Below are 27,788 nucleotides of genomic sequence, written 5' to 3'. Positions count from 1 at the left end.
TCTAGACGACCCAGCCACGTCCAATTTGTTTGAAGAGGGCGGCAGTCAAATAACTTTGGTGGCAGAATCAAAGGATGAGTGAGATTACAGATGCAGTGGCTGAAGTCATATTATTGAACTAAAATGGGAGTCAGTAGAGCACACACCTCCACCAAGGCTTAACAGTCCCCTTAAGTTCAATCAAGCTGCACCACATAGCAGACACTCATAGAGATCAGTTCCTTAAACACGCCAGATTTTTCCACCATTAATTATTCCCTGGGAAATCAGTGAAAATGTCAACACCTTCTCACAATGTTAAAGAATGTGAAACAAAAACTCCTGTATCTGCCCCCAGATTGAATTGAATCGGTTTTGTGGTAATCAGATAAAAAAACAAATGCAGATGAAAACATAACCTCCTTGCAGAAGGAAATCAGACTGCATGGTTTGTACTCAGATAGGGAGAAGTAGCAGAGGCCCTTTAACCTGAGAGTGAAATGACTGTGCTTCAAATGTAACCATAGTTTGATGGAGGAAAATCTGAGGAAACCAAGGAAGAAATGACATGAAAGGTGCAGAAAGACTCGGCCCTTTAAAGAAATAGTCTGATTTCTGAGGAGAAACTATCACTCACCTTCTTGCCTTAACTAAGATGAGAAGATTGACACCACTCTCAAGTTGGTGCAGCATCCACTTGGCATAGCATAGAGAGTGTAAACGGCTGATTAACTTTTAAGTTCTCTCTGAAAGTTACAAAATCCGTCTATCAGCACCTTGAAAGCTCGATAACTGTGCCTGTAACTCCTCCCTGTAAAGAAAGAGAATCTACAGAGACAGGTGGCTGATGGCATCGGGGGGGCACAGAGGTGGGATGTGATGGAAGGTGCTAATGATGGTGGTCAGCAGGTAAAGCCGCAGACGCAGTATTGATCCACGACCGTGACGCATTGTGATCAATGCACGGGGCATCTGCAGTAGTGTGCTGTCTCCTCACTTCACTTGTCCTTTAACAACCTATATTATATTTCAGGCCTGAAAGAAACAGTTGTTACAAGACAACTCATCCAGTATTAATCAAAATTAACTGAAATCCTGGTTTCTGGAGTTGATACTTGTGAAATAAGTTAAATCAAAAAAGAATTTTAAGCTGAAGTTGATAAAAAAAAACTCCTTTGATGCCATTGGGGCTGGATGATATGGCAAAAAAACATGTATCAAAATAAAAGTTTTATAAATATCACGATAAATGTCAAACATTTTTTGCTTCTGAGTAAAATGATGCATCGTATCTCCTCATTGTGCTTTCACAATCCATAAGGATTATATTGATATATATTAGACCTTTCTTATATTGCTATTGATGAAAATGATATTGCAATAATTATTAATATTGCTCTCTTACCCAGCCCTAGGTCCAACACATAGTGCTGCATATGAACTTTTTCTAATTTATATGCTAAGCTAAGCAAACTGACTGCTGGCTATCGGGTTATACTGAACGATGAAATATGAGAGTATAATATCGATCTCATCTAGTTTTCTATTTCCTTAAATGTCAAACAATAACATTTCATTGATTGTCAGAGTTGTTGAAATTTTTCTTAACACCACTCTCTCACGTCGACTTCACAATAGATCAAAAGGGAGATTGTGCTCCACTTTCCCTCCTTCACTGCTCACTGGCTGGTTGCTGTGAAAAACTGTCTCCTTGCGCTGTCAGTGTCTCTCTTTGTTCAAACACAGTCACACTGCCTCGCACAAACAAGGGGGGGAAATATCAGACAGGCTGGGGTATATGAGGCGAGTGCGGCAGATTTATGTGAGGCCTCTTTCAAGCTCATGTATTATCCAGCTGACTCCTCGCTGACCTCGGAGTTTGTGGCTGTGGACTGCAGAGACCTGTCCTGATATCCCTGCTGTTTGTACAGGGGTGTGTGTACAGGGTGTTTGTGAGTGTGTGTGTAGAGAAGTGTGTCCCTCACCAGGTCAATAATTAAAGTCAGTTTAGTGGGAGGAGAGTGGCTCAGATATGACAGTACTCTCCATTATTAAGCCAAAAAACGATGACTTACAAAGCTTTTTTTCTACCTCCTTTTTAAAAAGGAGGTTTGTTTATTTCTCTTTGTCTGTTAGTTTGCAGCATTTAACAAAACCTATTAAATGGCTTATTATAAAACATGGATGAAGGATGTGGTATGGACCCAGTGGTGCAGATCCAAAGATTTAAGTACATTTTTTGCCATTTTCATCAATTTCCCAGAGAACAATTTCTGAATCTTGAAGAAAAAAATCAGGACTGTTTACAGGACTGATATTTTTATGTGTAAGTTAAAATTCCGGATCTGGTGATTTTAAATGTGTTTATAAGGGAACCTAATAAAACGGACCCCTTAAAGATTCAGTGTGTAAGATTGAGGTGAAAGGGATCTATTGGCAGATATTGAATAATAAATAATCCTAGTGATGTTTTAACTAGTCTGTTTCATCTAACTGTATGAATTGTTGTCTCTTTACCCTAGAATGGGCCCGTTATATTTAAAAACTGTATATTTACATCAGGAGGGGGTCCTCTCTACAGAGGCTGCCATGTTTTTGTTTGGAAGGGGAGGGTGAGGTGAGGGGTATTCAGCTAAAACATGCAAATTCACCACTAAATTCTACACACTGAACCTTTCAGTGAAGAAAATTACAATAAAGGCGAAAGTGGCATTCAATATTAGCCCCAATATAATTAGAGATTCAAACAGTGGCTAGAAAGGGTAAAACAACACTTCAGACACTGAGTAATAAGTAATAAAAAACATTATGTGTTTCTGTGATATTGCAGTCTCATCTACAAAGGCAGCAGTCTAATAATAAGTTCCTGGTCCAGAACTGAGAGCCAATTATTTTTCATACAGAAGGAGCTCAGCTGAAACATACCATGCCCTCCCCTGCTCTGTGCCTCTCTTTCCAGTCTTCTTCATGTTTTATCAAAGGCAAAAAAAACTTAATGTCACTACTGATCTCCTGCACAACAACATTCAGATGTCACGTTTCTCCTGTGAGCCTGCATGAGCAGAAGCAAGTGTGTACACGAGAGACATGTTTATGTATCCGAGCAAACTATGTCTATGTTCCTCCATTCCAATTAGTTCTGGGATTTTTTGTACAGATCACACTGAGGTTCTCCGGATTAGTTCCCAAAATCTGCAGGCCCAGGTCTGCCTGATTCAATTGGCTGCTGTTAATACACAGATTAGGGAACTCTCTTTGCATTCTAATCCTCCTCGCTTCATTCTCCCTCGTTGCAGAATGGGGAAGGTGTATGAGAACAGGTTAGCCAATAGCAGGCATTCGCTCTAGGATTACACTTGCAAGGGCAACTGTAAGCCTGTGTAATTTGGTTGTTAGAGAGGTGGTGTGAAAATGATGGAATTTTACTGAGTTTGTAAAAGTTAATTACTGATTCAGATGCTACAGAAAAGCTTTTTAATATTTAGAATTCAACATGAATATCACAAGTGGCGCCAATATCATATCATAAGTGATGAAGCAGTTTTTATTAGAAAGACAAAAATAATCAAATTTAGACTAGATCACACACAGTGTGATCAAAATAAACAGCTGAAACTGTTAGCTAAAGGTAGTCAGGTAGTAATCAGGCCAATATTCATATTGATGAAATTATACTGTGATAATTATTGATATTAGCCCAGCCAATGGCTTATGTAATAGTATATATAACAAAAATGTCGGCTACAACATTTACCATCTATTACTTGTGTACTACTAAATGTGTAAGTTTAGAAATAGTATAAAAACAGTGTTTGATGGGTCACTGTCGAGCATTTGACCCTGAAACCTGGTAAACACTTCCATATTTGAGCAAAAGGGGGAGCAGTGAGCAGCTGTGAGACAGTGGTGAGAGAACCTCAGTAGACACTAGCCTTGAAATCTGAAGTGACATTTGCCTTCAAAGCATACTGCAGGAGCCTTACGCTTCCAAAAACAAAGTCCTTATTGGATATCGCTGAGAATGTGAAGAGCTAACATGTCAGCGCTCTGGCTCACTCTTCCTCTCTGCTCATATTTCACACTGGCCGAGCGGGTAAATCCTAAAATTCACACACACACACACACACACGTGAAGAAAATGAAATCATCTGAAGAGAGCCCAGGGTGCTCAATGGCTGAGTGTGTCATGCTAAGTGGCGTGCACTTTAGACACTGTCGGTCTGTCCTCCAATAAAGTCGACATGTCCATGACCATTAAAATCTCTGAAAATCCCTTAAGAGCTGCTTCCAAAGGCTGATGATGATGAATTATTTATCAGCCTCAGTGCCTGTTTTAAGTTCAGTGTGTTATTTATTCATATCCCAGGTGAAGTGTCCGATCTCTTGTTTGTGTTTACTTGTTGGTTAAGTGGATGACTCTTATTTAGCATCTATGGTTGAGTACACTTCTGCAGAGGAAGTTGAAACCAGACACAGTAGTAGAAGTCTGGCATTAGCTTTTCGTCTTTTATTTTTATTGACTGGTTATACAGCTTGTGATAATCCATCTCTAATATTTAATTTGGCACCTTTTCCCCAGAAATAACTTTTTAATTGCTGAGATTAAAACATATTTCAAATGCAAGTCATATGATCTTACAAAGTACTCATTGAGATATGCAGGTTTAAACAGCCTCTCTCCGTATCTCCGGGCTCATCCCAGGCCACACCTGGAACACTTTGGTTGTCCCTGGCGGTGTAGGGTTCACACCTTCTACAAAGAACACAGGTACATCTCCAGGGAGTAACCCAACCCTTTTAGAATCTGCTCCTCCTCTGAGAGTAGTTCTTTATTATTCCTCAAGCCCGCCATGACCCTGCACACGCCCACATACAACCATAGAACGCATTCCTTTTGTGCTCAGAATGGTGCAAGGCATTGAAATTAAGACTTTAACAGATTTCTTGTGCCTGCGTTGCTTTAATTGTGGATCCCAACAGCATACAGATGTGGGCCACTTCAGGTGATGATGCAGCACTTCTGGCCTGCTTGTGGCCAGCACAAAATGGATGGGAGCCCAAAGTGGCTCACTTCTAACATAACAAATGTGCCCCAAATATCCTAAAACAAGCGTGGGCCATTTCTGGGAAACATGCAGTGCTCTAGGCAAAGTGTATCTGGATGTGAATCTAAAGTGGTAAATGGTGAATACGGCCCATATAGCACAAAACAAATCCGGGCCACCTTTGGTTGTTATCTGGCAAACAAAGTTGACCGCCACAGTATGTAAAGCCTAGCATCAGTCCTGTGTGAGAGTAAGAGGGTGTATACCTGTAAGTACACAGAGTGGAACAAGAGCGTATACTGCTGCAAGTACATGCTTGTGTGAATGCGGGCAGCTATGTTAGCTAGCAAGACACTAAGCAACCCTGTAATTAAATCACTAATCTGGGAACTCGGTGATTTATTCAGAAACAAGTTGTTCTGTGTGTTCTTCATGTTCTCTTCACTTCAGACCTGACACACATGAAGGTCACTCAAACACAGTGTGACACCATGCAGGGAGCTTCAAGTATCACACAGCTTGTACATAGTCTGCAGCTTTAATGGCTGTGAACTGAGACATTTCCATTCAAATATCAAAGTCCATTCACCCGCCAGACTGTGCCGCTTCATTTCTATGCATCCAGGCCATGAATGTAACGCTAGCCTTCTGGCACACAGGGCAGTCTACCTCTCTGGCCCTTTGTTTGGCATACATGTGACAGGGGCACAATGGAGTGCTGGACAATAGACCACTTATTGAGTGACTGGCAGGGAGTGGAATACATCCCTGATCGTCTGTCACTCCACGGCCTCGTGCACCCTGAAGCTCATGGTCAGTGTCAGGTTGCACTCTCCCGTGACGAAGAGGCGAAGACGCTCGCTGCCATATTGGAAATCTGGGCGAAGTCACTGAGGTCAACATTATAAAAAGATATGCTGAAAACAGAGGGGAGGGGTAAACTTGATACTTTCAGGCATCTTTAAAACTGACTTTACCAGCTGATTTCAACTGTTTTGTGTATGTTTGCCAATTTTGTGTTTGATTTGAACATGTTTTTTTAAATATATGGTTCAAAGTGTACTAACAGATCATGTCTAGGAAACTGCTGAACCTTGCAGACTTTTTGAAATGGCTATATATGTAAAGTCGATTTAATTTAGCGTCTTAAAGTGAATTATATTAAACTGAATCATGAGAACAGAGATTTCTTTCATCAACATGGATTCCAGTAATACTCCATGATTGGTTATGTATCTTTATGGGTATTTGTGTACATGTGTGCATGCATGTGTGTGTGTGTGTTTGTGGGTGAGCCAGAGATTTTCCACCTTGTCATGATCAGCTGACTGTCAGTCATTGCCTCCGGCTGAGAGCTGAGTCTCCCACGATCCCAAACTCTCCACCTCAGACGCCTGCATGAACCTTCTGGACCTTAATGTGTAATCAGATGTAAACATGTGATATCATGTCGGCCTGAGCTCAGGATGTAAACAACAGCGACCAGTGTTTAATAAAAATCAGATACAACCTCAAATAGATCTTGAATGTTCACTGTATTAACTTTGTTAAATTATGTTCTTATAATATTTACTAACTTTTATTTACTGGAATTTGTTATTTGTATTGTGCACACATTAACAATTCATTCCTCCTATCTTATGCAGTCTTGGTATATAAATAATCATATATTAATCGAATTTACCTACTTACTTTACAGTAGTAACACTAGAATGTATTCTCAAGTACAGAAAAATAATGTTCTGCATTCAAAGGCAATATTCAAATCAAATGAAGCTATGGATATATGTGAACTTATGATGGGATACACAGTGTATTCTCATGACAGCTACATTAATATCCACTCTTCTTTAGTTTGAAAATACAAAGTACAAGTACTTCAAAGCTGCTCTCATGAGTCGTATTACTTGACTTTGTTGTGCTGAGGTTTGCAGCTTTAACGTTCAGTCAACTTTTTAATATTTAGAAAAGACATTTTTACCACAGTCCAACATAAAAACCATTATTTGAGACACACACGCTGCTGATACTTGCTGTGTATATATGTGAACTCATGATATTCATGGTGTGTATTCTCACGCCCTGGTTGCTTATCTTGTAATTCTGTGTGTGTTTGCTCAGAGTCTCACACACTTTTGCATGAGTAGCTTACAAACTGCTCCATTTCTGCTCTCTCTCTCTCTCATAGTATCTCTCCCTCTCTCTCTCATAGTGTCTCTCCCTCTGTCTCTCTCTCTCTCATACTGTCTCTCCCTATCTCTCTCTCTCTGTCTGTCTGTCTCTCTCTCCCTCCCTTTCATAGTGTGTCTCTCTCTCCCTGTCTCTCTCTCTCTCTCGCTCTCTCTCTCTCTCTCTCTCTGGAGGTGGGGGCGGGCAGAGAGCTATTAGCTGCCCGCCGCAGACATCATTAGGCGGGGGAGACGCTTTCCACCGTCAGCGCCGGAGCAGAGCCGGGGAGCCCTGGCAACAAGGAGGGACACAAACTCCGCAGCAGCCCGTACACCCAACAGTAAGTCCCAGTGAACTCCTTCCTCCGGCCTGTCATTGCTTCTCCACCGACACCACTTCCAGAAAATGGCTGGAAGAACCGGGGCAGGGTGGCGCTCTGGTTTACTTCAAACCTTTTGGGGGGAAAAAATGTTTACTTCGCCTCCTGACCTCGTTTTTAAGTGACCGAGTGGTAGCGGGTTGTGCGGGGCTCATGTGCGGGTCCCTGTCACGTCCAACCGCGAACGCAAAGTAGTGTTTAAGCGCCGGGGAAGGCAGCCGGAGCTCCGGCCGGGCTGTGACCGAGCGAGGAGCGCGGTCCGCGGGGCGAGCCGGCGTCGGGTGGCCGCTGCGCTTCCCACTAACTGCGCCACTCGAGCTCGGCTCTTCTTCCACTGTTCCTCGGCGGTAAAACAGCGACAAACACCGCTGAACACCTCAAAGCAGTAAAGCGTCAAACTCTTTTCGCACTTACACGCACTGTCAAAGACGAACAGTACATTTTTATTCACGGTTCACCATCGCGGAAGTGTTGAGACGAGCGACTGCTCAGTCTGTCCGGTGTGGGAGAAACCAGCTCCGGCATCGGTTGTGCACGTTGTGACACTTGGTTGTGTGTCCGTGTTTGTGTTACACGCTGCCCCCTCGGTGTTTTTACATTGCCCGCTGGTCGTAAAGGACATAGGGGTTGTGATTGCTGGACTGCCCGTGATGTCATTCATCCGAGCTTGGACCATTATATAACGGGACTGTAGGGAAGCCTGTGATAGCAGACTATTTTTACTCTGTTTACACCTCAGAGTTGCACTCGGGGACGGCTGCCAGTCCCCGGTGGAGGCTCACGTTGTGAATTTAACACGGCAATCCAAACGAGATCGACGGACACGTGTAAATACAAGAAGCTGCAGCTCTCACGAAAAGCTGCAACCAGTTTTCTGCTCTTCACGATGGTGTCTGTTTTGCACTTTGGACAGAAACAGTGGTGCAGCTTCCATGTACTTGTTGACTGTGTATTCTCATGTTTGGAGCATGTCTGTTGACATGTGTCCCCTCAGGCTATTGACTATACAAACATGTCATTGGAAAACTGCACTCACAGACATGACAGCATTCCTGATTCAGGAATACAAATTTTAAATATATTGATCTATGCATCTTTAACTTACTATTGGGAACAAGAAACTGTTGCAGACACGTTTCAACAACCATCTTTACTTATTATCTCCACCAATGTAGGTCATGTTTTCACCCCTCTCCTTTTGCAAGATTACACAAACAACTACTGGACTTTCTGCCAAGACACTTGGTGGAAGGATGTGAGTCAGAGAAGACCTGTTAAGTTTTGGTACAGATCTAGATCAGGGGGGCGGGTCAAGGAATTTGTTTTTATCACTTTCTTTAATATTGTGAGATAAGACACTTTTCAGAATTTTCACTAACATCCCATGGAATAATTCATGGATGTTGATGAAAGGCATATTTTAAGGCCTGATATCTATAAATGCGTTTAATTCAATGCAGATCCAAATAAAAATCTGGATCTAGTGAATTAAAATGTGGTTTCATTACGGGGCTGTACTCCACTGAGTGCCATCTAGATTGTTTGCAGCAGAATTACACAAAAACTACTTGACACATTACCACAAAACTTGCTGGAAGGATGTGGGAGGAACCCACTAAATTATGGTGTGGTTCCTGATCATTGTGAGACCGGCGTGTTCTCACCATTTTCAAAGTTTTCTGTGGGAATAATCAGAGGATCTGGACAAAAACAAATCAGGTATATTTCGGGGTCTGATCTGTGTACGTGAGTGCAATTTGATGCTACTTGATTGAATTTAAGTGGATTGTTGGGCCTTGTGTACTCTGCTGAGTCTACTGAACTCTAGTTTTTTTATTTTTATAATTGAGTGTCTCGCAAGAAAATATTTATATAATGTATAATAATTTACAGAAATGTGGCTTCTCACACCGATGGCATATATCAGAGTGTTTCATTCAATCGCTTCCATTATCCATTAAAACTCATTAATTGTCTTCAATGTTTTGGTAATTTCTTCTTTCAGCTCTTCTGACATAGTTATTTCATATTCCCTCAGAATATTGATATACTATAGGGTATATTTTCTATGAGCTATGAGAACTGTCAAATAATTTAATTTAGACCACAGCCATAAGGTGATTTTTCACAATCAATGGTATGTTTGCCCTAAACATTGACAGATGCAGCAACGGGGGAAAAATACTAATTACTTGCTATACCTGCTTGTGCTTGTAATATTACACACAGTGTGTCATCAGCATAAATCAATAACGATTCAATAATAATAATAATAAAGAGTGGGGTGAATCTGTGTAGTTTTTTAAAAGTGAAGAAGAGATGGATGAATAAATGTGCATTGGGAGGATGTCTTTATTTCCTCAGATGTGAGTAATACGGTGGAGTGGGAGGTTTATTTCAGTCTTAGGACGATGACTGATAACGAAGCTGTTGGTGATGAAGAGGTCACTGACCTTGAGTATTTTTCTGATAACCCGCGACAGGGAGCGAAACTATGAAACTAACTAAGGCAAAAGAAGACAGAAGTGGACATTTTTGGATGAATGGATTTGTGTGAGGCTCCATGGAAAGAAATACACCACAGCTTTTATCTTGTAGAAGGAACTCTGATCAATAGAGATATTTATGCCATGGTATTATATTTTGCACCAAATTATTTGATTTTCAGTTCTTGTATCGCAGCAGTGGCAGGTTGGAGAAGGGAGAGACAAGTTGAAGAGGGATGTTTTTTGGTGCTGTGACAGATATTGCCTCGCAGATGGGAGTTAAGCAGAGTGGAAATGGTACATTCCAGGATTTTAAGAAGGAATTTCAGGCTAGAGGTGGAACAAAAGTTAAACTCAGCCGTCTCGGCTGCAGGTATTTCAGGATGGAGGCTGACAGCTAACGTCTGGCTGTCTTATGGGTGGTGAGTAAATGGCCAGATGAGAGATGTTAATCCAGAGGATGGAGTGGGAGGATAGACAGGATTTTTACATGGTGCCTAAACAGTGGGTTGAGGGCAAGTTTTACCATGTGAGGAGCTTTCAGACATGTCTAACATCGACACAAGCTGGGACATGGGCAAAGGATAAACCCAATAAAAATGTGCACAGATCTAATAAACTGCAAGATGGGCCATTTTCACAGATTTCCAAGGGAATAATTCATGGATCTTGATGAAAAGAATCATGGTCTCGATGAGTGTGTGAAATTTTGTGCAGATCTAAATATGATTTCATTAGGGGACTGTTGTGCCTTTTCCAGAGGTGTGCACTCTCGTTTTTAGTTTCTCTGAGTTTACCTAAAGTGAAAGAAACTATTGGGAAAAGTACAGGGAGAAGCTGTTGTAAGGGTTCTAGAAGTTTCAGATTGGAGTGGCAAAGGTTCTGATTCAGTTTCTAAGAGGAGCAGATACAATACATTTTTATTTGATTAAAGTCGGGGCTTTGTTTTAGTTGTTCTGTTGAACATGAAGGCTTTGAGGCTGAGAAAGAAGAAACTATAGTACTCTATTGTGCGGTCATGCATCTGAGAATCGGGTTTACTGTTCCACCCACCCACCACACACACTCACACACGCACACACAAACATGCACTACACTTGCCCTGCATTGCACTTCACCACTGCCACCACAGCCTTTGATTTCAGCCGCCACTCACTTTCAAATGGTAATGAGAGGCAATTAGACGCCAATGTGTCCTAATCACAAGCCATTTAACTGAGCCTGGCTCATTTGTCAGAGCCATATGTGTGCACCGACCCACACACTCAAACCCACATGAATACACACATCTGCGAGACCACGCTGGAGTGTTTTCTTTGTCTTTGGAATTCGCTGCCTACATAAGGGAAAAGAGGGAAATCGTGTGTTAGAGAGAATGTAAGTGTGTGTTTTTGTGTGGTTAAGGGAGATAGAGAGATTTCCAGGTAACAACTGGGTGGAGATTTCAGGGTTGAATGAACTCCAGAGACAGAAATGGCTTTATGCTTCAACCTGCAGATACTGGCAGCGGCAGAGTGAGTGATGGGTGGGAGGGGCGGACAGATCAAATCAATCACCTGAAAGAGATTGATGTGGGCTTCTGTGTATATTTGTAGAGAAATTAGCTGGAACACTTAACATTTGCATAGAAAATAACTTTGACAGGTTACATGCTGCAGGCAGAGGTGAAGCGGAGTGTAAACTCACAGAAGCACCTTTTACCCATCTCTTGAAAATCTGAAATAGCATTTACTCATACCCCCTGAGATGTTTGCAGTCTGCATTGGTGAGTAACTGTTCGTGTACGCTTTTGCTTGCGTTGTCTGCTGTCACATCTTGGTGTCTACTTATGAGCACCAATGAAAACAACTCTGCACTGCACTTAAGTCTGCAAAAGCTTTTGGTGATTCTGGGGCAGAAGAATATGACATTGGTTTCCTCTTCGGCCTCACAGAAGTATTTAAATCACGCTGCATCAAACACGAATCTGTATAATACAACCTCAGTATAGAAATAACACAGAAGTTTATTTATTTATTTATTTACTTTGTGTTTGGAGATAATTGTACGCTGAAAAGAGACAAAGCAAAGCACACAAACAAATTGCACACAAACGATGTGAGTTTCAGAAAGACGCAGTGTTCAGCATATTGATTAGACACCCCGCTCTCCGGTTTCCTCCCTCCCCCCACTCCTTCAGACATGGTTTTCTGTTACTTTCACGCACAAACCTTACGTTTTATGTGGGATAATGAAAATTATGTCAACCCCTATTTTATGCATTCACACGCGACTGCTGTCACAAGTTAATCTGTCGTCTTCTCCTTGAACACAAAACGCATGAGCTGCACAGGAGAAGAAGGGTTGTAGGTAGAATATGGGATCGAAGTGGGACAAAACAAGTGTGTGTGTGTGTGTGTGTGTGTGTGTGTGTGTGTGTGTGTGTGTGTGTGTGTGTGTGTGTGTGTGTGTGTGTGTGTAAAACGACTTTTTAAAAAGTAAAGCATGGGGGCAGATCAAGAGATTGAGCTGTCTCGTTGAGCCATGCACTGCGCTCAGACCTTTTCAGCTTTTTCTTTTTCATCCTCCTCTATTCATGAGGGCACAGAGTACACATGCATGCACACAAGAGAAAGGACACACACACACACACACACACACACACACACACAGAGCACTGTTTTTAAAGGGGATCAATGAAAGTTGTTTTGTATGTTGTGTTATCATGCTGTGTGCGCTGTGTGTTTCTGAAGCTGCTTTTAGACGTTCTGTGCGGTCTGGACATTTTCTTGAATTTTTCTGGAAAGCCAGTTGCTCTGGACAATCTCCTACTGCCGGACATTTTCCAGAGTCATTTCAGAGAACAAAAGCATTAGTTTGCTGCCATTACAGAGATGCCATTGCAGATACTGGAATCTGTTTTTCATCTGTTATGGTAATCTTACTGAAGTGTCATTAGTTTATTGTTTTTAAAGTGTAATTAACTTAAAGCACTCATCATAATACACTCGTCCTTGGGGATTTCTGACTTCTACGTGTGAGAAGATTACACTCTATTCACAAACGTGCAGCCTCGGTGATCCTATTTCCGTGCCGTCTCTATTTTGAAGTGGCAAAGTAATCAGTACTTGTCCCAGTGTGTGAATGACAGAGACAAAGGGAGGGGGATAGGGAACTAAAGCCATTTTACAAACTTGTGGTATGTTGTTGGATTGATAAGCCACTTCATGTTTTAGTTACCATGTGAAAAAGTGAAGCTGGTGATGGGACTTAGGTTGGCCGTATGTTTGTGTTGCCTCTGCAATGGTCTCCAGTGTAGCTGACAAGATATACAGTTGTCTACATGTCAAGCAGATTGCTTAAAAAGGCTAAATTGGATTGAAGAGTGCATAGTGATGATGACTGAGTGCTTTTGTGGGCAAACAAACAAGCGTGTCAGGCTGCAGATTTGAGTTTCTGCATCAGTTAAGATCTTCAGAGCCATTTTATAAACTCTCCCTAGAAAGATGTGCCTGAGCTCTACATCAAATGTCATAGCTTAGTATCAAATGTGGCAACGTGATCAGTACTTGTCAGTATCAAATGTGATACTTCATGTAAATCATCATGCAAAGATGATTTACATGAAGTATCACATTAATGCAGCATGCTCGTCCTGTGATCTTGCAGCCTTGATTTATATTTCATCGTATTCCATGTAAAGCCTGGCTGAGAGGAAGAGGGTTTTTAAGCATTGGCCAACTTAAATGAGGGAGAACCTAACTGTTAACTGCTTGCTCTTTATATTTCATTCAGATATGGTTTGAGTTATTTTCTCTATGCTTATTGGTATTATATAAAGCATGATAGAGCAAAATCATATTCCAATTCCTGAAAAGTGCAGTGGCTTTTTCATGAAAGAGCTAAGAGCCACTGCACTTTTCAGGAATAGGAATCTGGTTTTGTAGCTGAAATTGTTACCTTCCCATCCTTCGTCTAAATGATATTTCTACTCATTTCACCACTTCAAAAAACATTTTATTGTGTCATGTTCTTTTCGGACTCTGCTGCTCCCTTCAATCTTCCAAATCTACATAGCTGGATCCTTCTCTCCTCTCCTCTCCTAGCCCAGTTGTCTCTGCCTTATTCTTATCAGAGGCAGTAGAGGATTACAGAGGAAAGTTGACAAAGACTGGCAGTCAGACAGCTACTACAGGCTCTTCTCTTTCCCGCAGAGACTCGGCCTGGGACGGGGATAAGCTGACAACCTGGGACAAAGTCAGATAGATTGTGATGAGAAGGAGAGATGAAAGAAGAATGCTAGGAGCTGGGGTCATACGTACTGTATAGATTAGAGCGCAAACATTAGCATATATCCGTGGGATTATGATCAAAGTTTATGGGACAGTGACAGCTGAGGACAGGAAATTTTCATGACCGCTTTCACCAACAAAAGTTCTTTTTGGACCCTGAGCTGTAAAGTGGGTGTGTGTGACAATTACTTAAGTTGAAGCGAGGAGGATATGCATTGAGAGAGGAATTCAATAACAGGAAAATGGCCAGTGATAGAAACAATCCCTTGAATACCAAAACCCACCCTTCATCAGTGTTGTTCTTGGCACAAACTTTCTTTCCATTACTACTGTTTACTCCTTCGGATGCTAAAGTGTCCAGTCTCAGCACAGGGCTGTGTGTGTGTGGCGTTGATGCAAAATATCTGATTTCATTGATGATTTGCGATGTGGCATGTCCTGCATACCAGTGTGTCATTGGCGGGCCTGGGTCATCATATGGTCAGGGGTGTTCATGGGCGGGCACTGAATGAGAAGGTGAGGCAACTAAAACCACAGGCACTATTAAAAAAAAAAGTGTGTGTAAGGCTGAAAGTATACCCCTTCTTACATTAGCCGCAGTGTGGTTTGAATAGAGCAAGTGGCTGGATCACTGGATCCGTCCGTCTATCCATCTGGCAGACTGGTTGCTAGCTGTGGCTCAGCCAATTCATCCTTTTCACTGGATGACTGAGTGGCCGCCTGGCCGTGGATCAGATTCATCTTGCTGGACATTAGACTTGATGCTTGGCTGCAGTCTTGCTATTGCTGACAAGCTTTCTGGATGCATGTCTGGCTGACTGACTCGCTGGTTGCCTGACTGGCTGCCTGACTGACACGCTGGCTGCCTGGCTGGCTGACTGACTTACTGGCTATTATTTCTATCCGTCCCTTTAGCTACGTAGTAAGATCATGACATTGGAACAGGGACTGGCCATGACTGTCAGGGAGGTGTGCTAAAACACTGCAGCAGAGATAAGACCCACTGAGCCTGGATGTTCCCTGCCTCACGAGTCCATCACCAATTACAGTATCAGGACCTCTGTGTAGAGCGTCTCTTTCTCTATTTTTCATCCACCCTCTGAGACTATAATCTTTGATAATAGATATTATTCTCACAAAGTTTCTCCAGTGGCCTGCTGCTATTGCTTGACAAGCACCGAACCATTCCTTCAAAGTAACTGGATTGTACACATTGTTCGTATCACTTGCATTGCGTTGAGAGTAGAGACAAAAGGACAGAACATACTACACCTACACGGAATTCATTTCTGTCTATGTTTGCCTGGTACAATGCTCCGGCATTCTTTTAGAATAATCTAGCCATGTCGACAAAGATAATCCTTTATCATTAAATTCATTGCTGCATAACATGGCGTTTTAAATATTCATGACAGCATATGTCTTTGTGTATTAGTGTCTTTCATTAGTGCCTGCTCTTTACATGCCTCTTTGGAATGTGCTGTTTGTTTTGAGGCCTGCTGTGAAGCTGGTTGCAACTTTCTTTCTGAAACTGTAAAAATGACTTACAGTAATTGAGCTGTGCCACGGCCACTGCACAAAGAGATGTTCACCTGTTTATTGAAACCTTGGTGAAGCTCCACTCAGGATGCAGGAAAACCAAACTAGAAAATCAGTTGTCTTTGCTGTTCACTGGTCATCTGTTTATTCAGGGTTTATTAATAATAAAAGTATCACATGTCCAAATCGCACCATATTTGACACTGCACTTCCTTGGGCCCTTAACAATACACATGGCAAGTGTGAGATATGTGTTCCACAGACAAACAGGGAGATTTGAAAATTATATTATAGATACTGTTGTGCTTGTGCATGTTTTTCTCTTCTGCACATCAAGCCCTTGTTTTTGCCAGTGTGTTCATCAGAGAGTGAGTGTGTGTGTGTAGCAAGGTCAGGTGAAGAGCTACACCTTAGATAAATGAGGTTAATGTGAGACTGCACTGTGGCCCGGCTCATCCTGCTTCTTTAACACTGTCATCTACCATTCGCTGCCATGGTCGGGAAGGAAATTTGGCTGCAAAATGGCTTCGAGTCAATCCTGCCCTGGACGTGCACTCTGCATTGTTTACAGTAATGCATACTGTAAGGTAGCTCTGTTTGTACAACCACAGACAGACAAGTTCATGTGCCGTCTGACAGCTCACATCAATCTCAATGATTGCCTCATACATGGCTTTAATAATACACACACAGTCACAGCAGATGTGTATTTGGGCTTACAACACACACAATACTTGGTGCAGCTTTGCTTATGCATGTGTGCACACCCGCTGCAGGGGCTTGCCCAAGGAAAATACCTGTGGTAGGAGAAGAAGGTTGACCTAATGGGAAATTACTAGGCATCATCATCAGACCAAAATAACTTTTTTTTTTTTTTTTTTTTACATTCCATAACCTTAATGGCTGTTACGGGAACTTTTTAGCTTCCCTCGTGTCAGATTTCAGTAAGCCATGGTTAATGTATCAAGTGGTTTGAAACCCCTCTTCAAAGTAGGTAAACAGATATCTCACCTCAGGAGAACATATGTGTCCATATACTTTGTGTATTAAGGCATTGCAGTACATCTGTTGTGTTGATGTGGATCTGGATGATTCATTCTGTAGTCGAGTTGTAGACCCTTGTGAAAGTATGTAAAGATTTCAATGCAAATGATAATTTGTTCTCAGATGAAGGTCTTGGATTTCTGATGTGGTCACTTTAATAGTAAACTGCTCTAATACCATGATCCAACTTTTATTGTCAATTGTTGATGCAGTTTCTGTACACTCCACTATTTTTCTCTGATAACATGCCCCATAAATGTCACTGCAGTACAACTCACATAAAAAATGCCAGTGCAGCATTTACTCCAATATGTGATCGGTAATGCATTCTGAAAGTGTTATTACAATATTACCCACACCACTTGAAGACATCCTGCATCAAGACCCATTGTGAATGCTTTCTTACTATGCCTGCCTGTCAAATGTGCGGCTTTAACCGCTAACCTAAAAGACGCGGAACCTCCCTTGTCCTATCAAACCTCTCACCGCCAATCAGCCTCAAAACCCAACAACAGAAAATCTTTCTTAGTAAAAATATGCTTTTCTTCCCCCCTTTCCTCTACCTCTCTCAGCCCTGTGCTTTGGGTTTTTAAGGCGAGCGCACAGTCATCTTGGTTTAATGCTACATGACGTGCCATTAGCTCTGCTAGCAATGTGCCCCCACACTACCTCTAGCGCTGCTGCCCGAGATGGATAGCTGAGTGCATTTGCAACCTGACAGGACACGCTACCTAACTGTAGACTGCGGGGGATGGGGGGTGCAAGTACAAGGGTGGTGTAACCCTTTAAGAGGCACTTCATGGATGCCATTTACACTAAAGCAAGAGGACTGGTGTTTTAATAGCATCTGTGGGGTGGTCCGAGCATGAGGGTCCCAGGTGCAGTCATTGTAAGTAAAAGCCTGCTAAAACTAACGTAGTTGCAGAGTGTCAAACAAAATACGGCCGTTAATGTAGCACACATTTATTACATATTAATTTCACTTTATCAACATGGGGCAATCTTTCCATATTGATAGTGTAAGAACAACATATGTCTGATACTGAAGAAAACAGATAAGTAAATGCAAAATACTGCTCTGTGTCAGTTGGGGAGGGAACTTCAGCCTTTACCCTCATTTAGAGCTAAATGCATGAGAAGCGTGACAAAATACCCAGTATGCTTTGTAAAATGTTGCTCCTTGTGTGTGAGTGTATGTGTGTATTCATGTGTGCAGATGTATGTTTCACATCTCATCTATCTGCTGACCTGCAACAAATCTCACCTTTATCAACATGACCTGTCGGCTATCTGCATTTCATAAAAGCTTCTCTTGGAACTGATCATTTGTGGTTATGTGTCAACCTATTTTCTGTTTATCTTGTGCAGATGTTGAAACCTGGTGATCAATTAAAAAATACATTTGGACACATCCACAAGTTCAGAGATTCACATTGAAAAAGCATCCTTTCTGTCCCCAGAGTGCAACAGTGTGTACACTCTCCCACAAACACCTGATGGTCTAATTCTCGGAAACCTTGCACAATGCTGCTAAGAAGTTGCTGGATTTGCAGGTTTCTGTTTGAACTTTTTGCAAAGGTTTTCCTCCGTCCTAGGTGTGTTTGCCAAGCACAGCACATGATTGGAGGCCTCCAATGGGAATACAGCTGAGTTCCAGCTTTGGAGGAGAGATTTGTAGGGTTTTATATTGTTGTTGTTTTCTTCTAATCTTTTAAAACGGAGGCACAGTTTCATAATGCCTCGTAAAAAGTAGTAAGCTTGTGTTCTGTACTCACTTATACGATTTTCTGTTGGTAAGCCCTACGATAAGTAAAAAAAAAGAGTTTGATCAGATGTGGCACAGGTCAGGCTGTCCAGTTTTCTTTGAGAATTACCTTTTGGCTGTGATTTGTAACTTCCAACAGTGAAAGGTTTTCATCTGCACTACCAGGGACAACTTCTATCAGTGGCTTTGAATTGGAGAGCTGATGTTTAAGACATCCAATTGAGGAAGTTGTGACCCAGTTTTTTTTTACGAGTGAAATAAACTAAAATAAGAAACAAATAATGGTTTGTGATATATCTGAGATATACTCAGCATTTGGAAAAATCATGCAAATGCCCATTTTAGGTCAGTGTTTGTAGTATGAGTGCATCTCCTGCATATTTTCTTTTAGATCCACACAACTGAACATAAGTGTTTCTCTCCCAGACCAAGGAGCCGTGAGTCATGACAGACTTCCAGCCTGATGTTCAACATCAGCGTATGACTATATGAGCTGGATTTGGCTGAAATATGTCTGTGTCTGACCAGCTCAGTAGATATCGGAGGTTTAATCGGGGGTTGTTTAGTTTCGGGCAAAGAACAGAGAAAAGTGATTGGTTCCAAATTGATTCTTTCCATGTTTTGGAAAATGATTGATATTTGAAACAAACAAAATGTTCTATTCCTAAAAGATGTGTAGCATAACTGTCAAGCAACTCCCTACTTTATATCAGAAATCACAATATGCAGAATCCCAGGTGTTATCTGTTGCCTATTTTCTGTTTCATATCTAAATAAAGAGATCTTTTTTCCTTCGCCAGATAAGAGTCGACCAGTTTGCTGTTCAGAGAACTGCAAAAGCAAAGTGACATTTGACTTCTATGTGAGCTATTTTTGGTGCTCACAAAGTTTGCAGATGTTTTCCATGAAAAGTTCAGAGGTGACAAACAAAATGCACCCGTGATACTTTAAGAGTGGAGATAAAGTTTGAACACAGAATGCAGTGAAGCTACTGCATGGCTTTCAAACTAATGTCTGACAGTTCTATTACCCAAGAACGTCTCAGTAACCAGTATTTTGCATAAGCAAGACAAGCTTCACAGCCACTGAATTTGACTTTAATGGGGCCTCTCAATTCCCCAGGATATTTTTTAATCCTTTAAATTGATTATTTCATTTCTCAGCTAAAATGCTTTGTGTAAGCTATTCTTAAAAGGCGCAATAATATGCAGTGAGACCATATTCTAGTCACAGACAACCACTTGGAATTACAAGCTGATTTATAACAAGCAATCCACAAAAGATTCCTTAGATCTTATTCACATATTTTGTTCAACATGGAGGTTTCTTTGAACAGTTTGTGGACCCCTACCAAGCTCATGGTGGGGGGCTTAATGTCTATTTGAGGTATTGAGAATGCTGTTATAAAAGAATTATGTCCACAATCCTGTCAAGGGCAAAGCAGCAGGAAAGCATTTATTCTCTGGGGTATGAGTAGAAGGGAGGGGCTGAGGTTTTAACAAAAGTCATCTCTCTTGTCTGTCCAGCTCCAATAAGTTGTTGGCTGTGGTGTTCTCCTCTCCCTCACTGCTTCATCAGGGGAATCATTCAGTTATTGAACCAGTGCTATGTGACTGGACATGGAGGTGTGTGCGTGCGTGTGCGTGCGTGTGCGTGCGCGTGTGTGCGTGCGTGCGTTCGTGCGTGTGAGGTGAGCTGAGCTGAAAGAAACTGCAGTAATTTCACAGAGCTAGAACTGTGCGCCTGCCCCACTTTCAGTCTTTTAATCATGTATAGACACTTGGGGCACTCCTGTGAGTGAGTGTGTGTACACATGTATGTGTACTGTAGCTGTGTTAAGTGGAGTGCGAGAGAGGGTTTTGGTACAGTATGTGTCAGAAGAGATTGCACTTATAACTCCCTCACCCAGGACTTCTCTCTCTCTCTCTCACTCATATGTATTTCCTTCTACTGCGAAAATGGAATATGGTAATAGTAAATATATGTTAATAAACTGTTTTGATACTACATTGCACACCTAGATCTAGTATCGTTTTTGTCTGTTTGTCCGCACTTGCTCATGCTTTTCATTTTGATCTGAATGTTTTTAGATTATTCTTTGTTTGTCTGTAGTAAGTTGAAACACCTATCCTCAGCTAATGAAATTCTCCATGTGACAAAGTATGTGTGTGTGTGTGTGTTTTTGTGAACACACATTTTATTTAATTGGTTCGCCACCACAACAATGAAATCTCAGTACGACCTTGTAGCAGTTTGTAGCCCCATGGTGCCCATCCCTGTGACTAACACCCAGTCTAACAAGCTGCCACAAGCAACTGCACTATTGTACTTGACAAGAACACAGTATAAAATATAGTAGGGCAGCGAGCTCCCACAAGCCCCTGTGTGTGAGGTGCAGTTCGTTGTATTTTTTAAATATATCTGTGAGGGTATAACGTGATACCATGGCTCAATGGTAACAATTGTAAACTGGAGGTTGCCATCATCTTTAAAATAGAGCATTATTAAATCCTAACACTTTGGAAGTATTTAAGCCATAACAGTAAGCTTACTGAAACAGGAGTTAAGGTTTGGAGTACACAATTGGCACTTACAAAATGCTCAAAGATGACATGTGACTAGTGTCAGGGGGAATCTCACACTAATTCTACTTTGTCTTTGCATGACATACCTGTTTAAACCAAACATTTGTGTATTTGCTTGAAGAAGTTTTTTTTTCTTTTCACTTTCTACTCGGTGTATTGGCATTTTCTCATTGTTGCAGGGAAAGAAGTCCCACTAAGTACTAGACCCTGGAGACAGGAGAGCTGTGCTGTACATCTCCTACTTGACAAGTATTGACAGTGTAGCTCACTATGGAATGCAAACAGCCAGGCAGGGTGTGGCTACGCTATGTTAGCTGCTCTGACCGTGTGACCTTGGTTATATAACTGATTGTCAGTGCTTTGTCAGAGTATGATGTCTCATGTGGCTGACATGACCGTGACTCTAAAGTCACAAGAACACTGACATGAAACGCCTGAAAAGTTATGATTTCCGAGGAGGCTTTGTTTCTGATGAATTTGCAGATTTAGATGAGCACCTATGTTGCACGTATGTCACCTAGGTCATGGTGTACAAACACATTTGCACATAAATATACACACAGGGCACCTAGCAGCCAAGGTTAAACAAATATAACTGGACTTTTTTTGGGTTAAGGGCAGTGCAGCATGCTGAACTGATCCATGACCACACACACACACACACACACACACACACACACACTCTGCTCTGTCTTGTAATTCCTCTTTTTCCTTCGTCCTCTCTGTCTTGGTAATCAGACCTTGGAGCCAAATCTCGAGGGACAGCTGGCAGGGCAGTGTGAGCACCTGCATGTTGTGTGTGTGCGTTTGTGAGCATCTTTCTGATTGTGGCTACATCGGTGGGTCTGGGAGGGGGTACCTGCAGTGCTCTCTCCAAAAGTCTGTGTGTCCATATGTGTGTATTCAGTGTGTGCATGTGAGCACCTGTGCTGCCAGCAGGAACCTGCCACAGTCGGGATGCTTGGTGATGTATGCTGGTGACTTCCTAAGGTCGTGCTGTGAACCCCATAATAACTATTATCTTCCTGTGGTCCACTCACCTTCGTGTCCAGAGAAGGGTATTTAAGTATTTGGTGCATTACAGGTACATGATTGAATATGTGCAGAAAAGTGTGATCCTTTTTAACTCGTTTCAATTATTTTGTCAAATAGGCTTTCATTTTTTTTTTACAGTGAAAACAAATGAAATGTTGTTCATCAAGCCATAAAGAGCCTTCCTAGTTCAGTGTTACTGTGTGTAAGTGTCAGCACAGTGTCAGCACATCCCTTAGGGCCGGCCATGTACACACTCCACTGTCGAGTGCTTACATTCGCCTGAACAATTAAAGCACAATTAGGGCATGATTCAAGTGTTTTAAAAAAATGTTTTTAATATTGTTTAATATTTTTACTCCTCTAAGGTTAATTATTTAACTATGATTCAAAAACCTTGTTGGCTTACAAGATAATATGTGTTAGGGCCAGACAGATATATCAGTTGGCCAATTGATTTCTATAGGCAGCAGTGTGTATGTTAAATGATATTCCTCGATAGGAAAACTGCACATATGCAGAAAAGACGCTTGGCTTAGAAATGGTTGCATCATTGTTTGTTTAGCAAAGACTATATATATTGAAAAGAGGCAATAAAACACAAAGCAAGACCTGTCATCTCCACTGCAAATGGGCCGACAACCTCTTACAACCTACCACAGTAAGAATATAGATCGATATATCTATCAAAATGTTTTATTCCCTAAAATTGTCATTGGCATTGTCAAGTTTGCTAAGTATTTTCAGTCTTAACCAATTATCTTGTGGCTTGTTCAAACAATGGAGCCATTAAAATGAAACAGACCTGTAAATGCGTGACATTTAATAAAAAGATTACAGGTCAATCCAGCACACTCTACATTGAGTGAAATGGTGGGGGCAACTGTGAATGAGTTGAATGAGGTCTCATGAAATCTGCTTGTATCTCCTTGCTGTAATTCTGTGGTAGAACATCTGTAATCCAACCATTATACCTGCTGTCTGCCTCGTTGTCAGATTACTGCTGCAGAGGAGTCCCGTCGCATTAAGACGTCCTTTTACACATAATTTATTTCAGTATTTAATCAATTTCAATGCCTGTTTTTAATTGCATTCATTATTTAACTAAATTAATTGAACAATAGAAAGTGCTTTCATTTTTCTCTTCTCTTTTGCGGGAGTTTGGTGCACTGGATGTTTATGTTGTGCGCTGTAAGTATTTGTGTGTTATCCAACATGGTGAGATGATTTCCTCTTTGTGTGGCACTGAGTGCTTTCCATATATTTATGTTTTTCAGATTATAAATTTGTGTGTGTAGTGTAATGTACAGTCGGCATGTGAGAGAGGGAGAGAAGAAGAAGGATCAAAAGCTGCAGAGAATTACTATGCATGCGGGGGCAGCATATATGTCTTTTGAATGTTTGGAAATGTGTACGTGGAAGAACGTGGTGTATGTGCGCATGTGTACATCTTTGAAGATGTGATTCTGTGTTTTCCCCACAGGCATCCTTGCAGCATATTCCCCTTATCCCAGTGTTGGGATCTTTAGTGGACCGATCAAAGCCAGGCTCCCTGCGACTTCCCTCTGCGCTCTAACGCGACTCAACTGAGGAATGCTGCGTAATTCCCTTAGGTGGCAACTTGTGCTCTGATGTTCAGCATTGGCACACTCTGTCAGTCTCACATTATACCTTCCCACACACACGTATAGTATGTTCACATGAGTAAATACTCACTATAAGTAATATATGTGCTGGTGTATGTTGTTTTATCTTGATTTATCACCCTACACCAGGCTACCGTATCTAAGTTGTGTACAGAGTGTTGTCTATCTTAGCTGCAATGCTATCTAAGCCATCAGGGTTGCTAGGCATTGTGTATGTATGCAGACTGTATGAATAGTAGTGGGGTCGTATCTTGTATTTATCAGCAGGGAAAAAAAGCTTGATCATCAGGTACACAGAAGCACATTTGGGCAGCTTTTAGAGCGCTGAACTTTGACCTGTACTGATTGTGCTGAGTGTTAGCGAGTGAGTTGCATAACCAGGAGGCAGTTCATGTTTCTCTGTGAGTCTGATTGTATACTGTGTGTTGGTCTCCATCCTTTTGACGTGTTGTTTGAACTTGTGTCTGCAACTGAACAGATGAAATTTATTTATAACAGGAAAAAAATATTCTATACGATGCGAGCATCACTAAACTTCCATGTGTCACACATCCACTAGAGGGCAGCGCAACAGTTACGGTGGAGGAGGTTGTGATAAGAACGAGTCATATAGATGCCTGTAATTTCTTACCCACTCTTAAAAAATCTCTCTACAAAAAGTTCTGCCATTGTTGAAAGTTCTTCCTTGTGTCCTGTGATTTTCTTGCTTGAACTATTGGCTACACTGCCCCCCACAGTATTTCTGAAAGTACTGCTCTGTTTAATCTGTTTCGTCTGGAAGCTTATAGAAGCCTTGCACAAATATAGACAAAATTAACTCTAGTACAGGCCGAAGGCTACGTCCATTTCTGTACACTTATCTAACGTTGATTATAATTGTTCCTTGTGCTGTGATATTAAGCAAGTGAATCCAGAGCCTTCAATGCAATCCCTAAACTTTTTTCCTGTACTTTTGTCCGTGTTTGTAAACCCACATTTATTTTTTATTTATCAGTGCATCTTTTGCAGAAGTAAAAGTCAGTTTCAGTGGAATTCCCTCCTGAGGCCAATTGCCTTGGTGCATTTGGTCCAATTCTTTTATTATAGGCTTCATTAGTTTTTTGTTTTCATCCACATGCAAAGATACAAATAGAGAGAACAAAGGCAGCATAAGGAAGGACATGCTTACTGAGCCAAACAAGCACTCAAGGGAGTTTGGAGGGCCCTTCTATAACCTTCTGAGCAAGATTTTAATGACTTTAATTATGCACATAGAAGACGCTAATGTGACATGAAATGTGACATTGATGAATAGGTCAAACTTTCATATAAAAGACTGATGAAAAAAATACTTTAGCGTGCTGTAAATAGCAAGAGAGTTGAGTGTCTTGTGGCTGTCTGTGTAGCAACAGTGTGGATGTCGGTGGTAACAGAAGCATTAGCAAAACAAGCTTGGTCAGCGTGTAATCGTACAACCGATACTGCTCTGTTCCTCATTACACATACTCACATGCACACACACACGTGCACGCCCCACCTATGGCTCTGTGTTCTCTGTTGACAGCTGTGCCTGCTGCTTCTCGAGTGTGCTGTGCAAGTGGGTGGGGACATGACTGTCCAACCCAGTGTGTGACTGAGGGACAACAGGCAGGAGACCAATAGAAAAGCAGAGTGAAAGGGGCAGGGCACTGTCCCATAGGTGGATATGGACACACTCTCACACACACACACACACACACACACACACACACACACACACACACACACACACACACACACACACACACACACACACACACACACACACACAAAAGAAAGGTGTGTGTGTACAACTTTCACAAAATTAAATAGCCAAGGTGAATCCAGGTGAAAGCTCTGTCCCCATATTGATTTCAACCATGAAATCGAGGTGGATATTGAATTGAATTGAAGACAGGTGTACAGGGTGTATGCAACTGAAATATACTGCGGGTGTATCCATAAATTCTAGATTAGAATAAAAAATTTAAAAAAGTTTATATATGTGTGTATATATATTTATATAACGTATCTATGTCACATTTTCGAAATTTAGAAACAAAACACATGACTGTCACAAGTTAGGAGGTCTGACGCAGATGCTGAGCTGATCTTGTGTCTATCAACCACCCTGTGACAGCCAGACAGCAGCACATTCTCTAAAGACTAAAAGAAATAGTTTGTCATCATTGGTTAAAAAAAACGTTTTTATCTGTGTTTTCATCTTGTATGTATATCAAATGTTTCTGTTTTGGGTTTGTAAGTGTGTACGTGACTGTAAATAAAGTATGTACGTGTGTTGTTTTACAGGTTTCACATGCCTGCATGCTTGTCAGTCCCTGTGTGTGTGTGTGTGTGTGTGTGTGTGTGTGTGTGTGTGTGTGTGTGTGTGTGTGTGTGTGCATGCATTTGTACACTTGTTGCGTTTATGTCAACTTAGTAAAAACATGGACAAGCAGTGTGCTTTAGTGGCAGTTTCTGTCCCCAGGGCCTGGTTGTCACATGATCAACTGACCTGATTTTGTTTTCAAGGAGATGCCTTGTTTCAGGGTTCAACTTAATGCTCAGCTCTGCCCCGTGACCTTGGGACACGTCTTTGTCCCTATAGTAATGGCCTCCAGGGTTACTTTTTTATTGCAGTGGGTTGGTGCACTAAGTATGATTCCCCGTGCTTCTGCATCCTTTCAGGCACTGATACATTTATTTACTATTGAAAATTTAGTATCTGATTTTCAGGGACGCTTTTCTTATATTTCGCTTCACGCCTGGATGACATATGATGCAATAGTCTTCTTGGGTTTTCACTGTTATATTCCCCATTTTAGTGCAGAAACCTAAACCAAGTAAGACAGAAAGTACAACTATAGACTTTGTATAAAGATGGATTACATGACAGAGGCCTGCATTAATATCAGGGATAGTTAAGCTTAATTTCTGGACAGTGTGAGGACGAGGAGATGCGTCGCTTATCTTTATTTACAGTCCATGATTACAACAACTACTCTGTTTGAATGGAGGGTGTGCCATTGTAACTACAGTCTTTTCCAGAATGTTGCATTATGGGTTGTTCGAAGCCTCATTGTGTTACTAGGGTAGTGTGTGTTTTTGGACCTGTCTATAGTGAGTCTTTAAGAGATGATCTGCCTTTGATTCCTCTTGTGTGCCCAGTTTAACTCTCAGGAGTTTCTGAAGGCTGGTGTAACATGTTCTGCTGCCACAGGGAATTTATTTCATGACGAGTGAACATGACTTTTTGTCTTTTACTTTGCAGATTTCAAACAGGGTGGAAGTCTGTCAAACAGGCAATAATTACATCTGTAACAGGTGACCTCAAAGACAGTTTTAAATATGTCAACTGTCAGAGAAAACTTAGAAAAAGTTTGGTAAGCAGCCAAATGCTGATACATTGTTTGATGACTTTGAGAGGAGAAGAAAATTGTCGATCAAACCCACTCTATAATTCTTTTTTTAATCAGTGGTAATTTGTTTGGTGCGCAGTGCAATCAGTCACAGAAATGTGGAGGATAACTTCAGAATATAACAATCACTTCATCAGCGAGTATGTTTCACTTTTTTTCTTGCTAACTTCTTACAACAACAGTGTTTTTATAAATACTGTAATGATGCCCCAACATGAGGTGAAAAGGCATATTTTCACATTGCACAAATGACTTGACCAAACACAGCCCTCGGCCAATTTTCCTCTCGACACGACCAGACATATTTGTGACTGTTAATCATCACTTTAGAAGAAAAACCACTAAGTATTTGTTGTGAATAAAAAATCATTTAAAAAACATGCAAGTACTCCTTCGGGCTAAGAACCAAACAACAACAAAATCAACACATTT

General features: G+C 41.4%; 1 protein-coding gene across 4 annotated transcripts in view; it reads left to right on the top strand.

Annotated features, from left to right (window-relative positions):
* The first annotated feature begins 7,343 nt into the window (after positions 1-7,343).
* The window catches only part of atxn1a (ataxin 1a), a 78,720-nt gene continuing 58,275 nt past the window's right edge, over positions 7,344-27,788 (top strand). For 2 of the 4 annotated variants that reach the window (XM_020090740.2, XM_069516961.1), the window contains exon 1: positions 7,394-7,533. The gene's annotated coding sequence lies outside the window, so the exon portion shown is untranslated. Of the gene's footprint in view, positions 7,534-25,483; positions 25,619-27,788 lie in introns of all 4 variants that reach the window. The other 2 variants (XM_069516962.1, XM_020090739.2) reach the window with 2 other exon arrangements.

The sequence above is a fragment of the Paralichthys olivaceus genome, chromosome 20 (assembly GCF_024713975.1).
Source record: "Paralichthys olivaceus isolate ysfri-2021 chromosome 20, ASM2471397v2, whole genome shotgun sequence".
Taxonomy (NCBI): domain Eukaryota; kingdom Metazoa; phylum Chordata; class Actinopteri; order Pleuronectiformes; family Paralichthyidae; genus Paralichthys; species Paralichthys olivaceus.
This window is presented reverse-complemented; position numbering and strand designations above follow the sequence as displayed.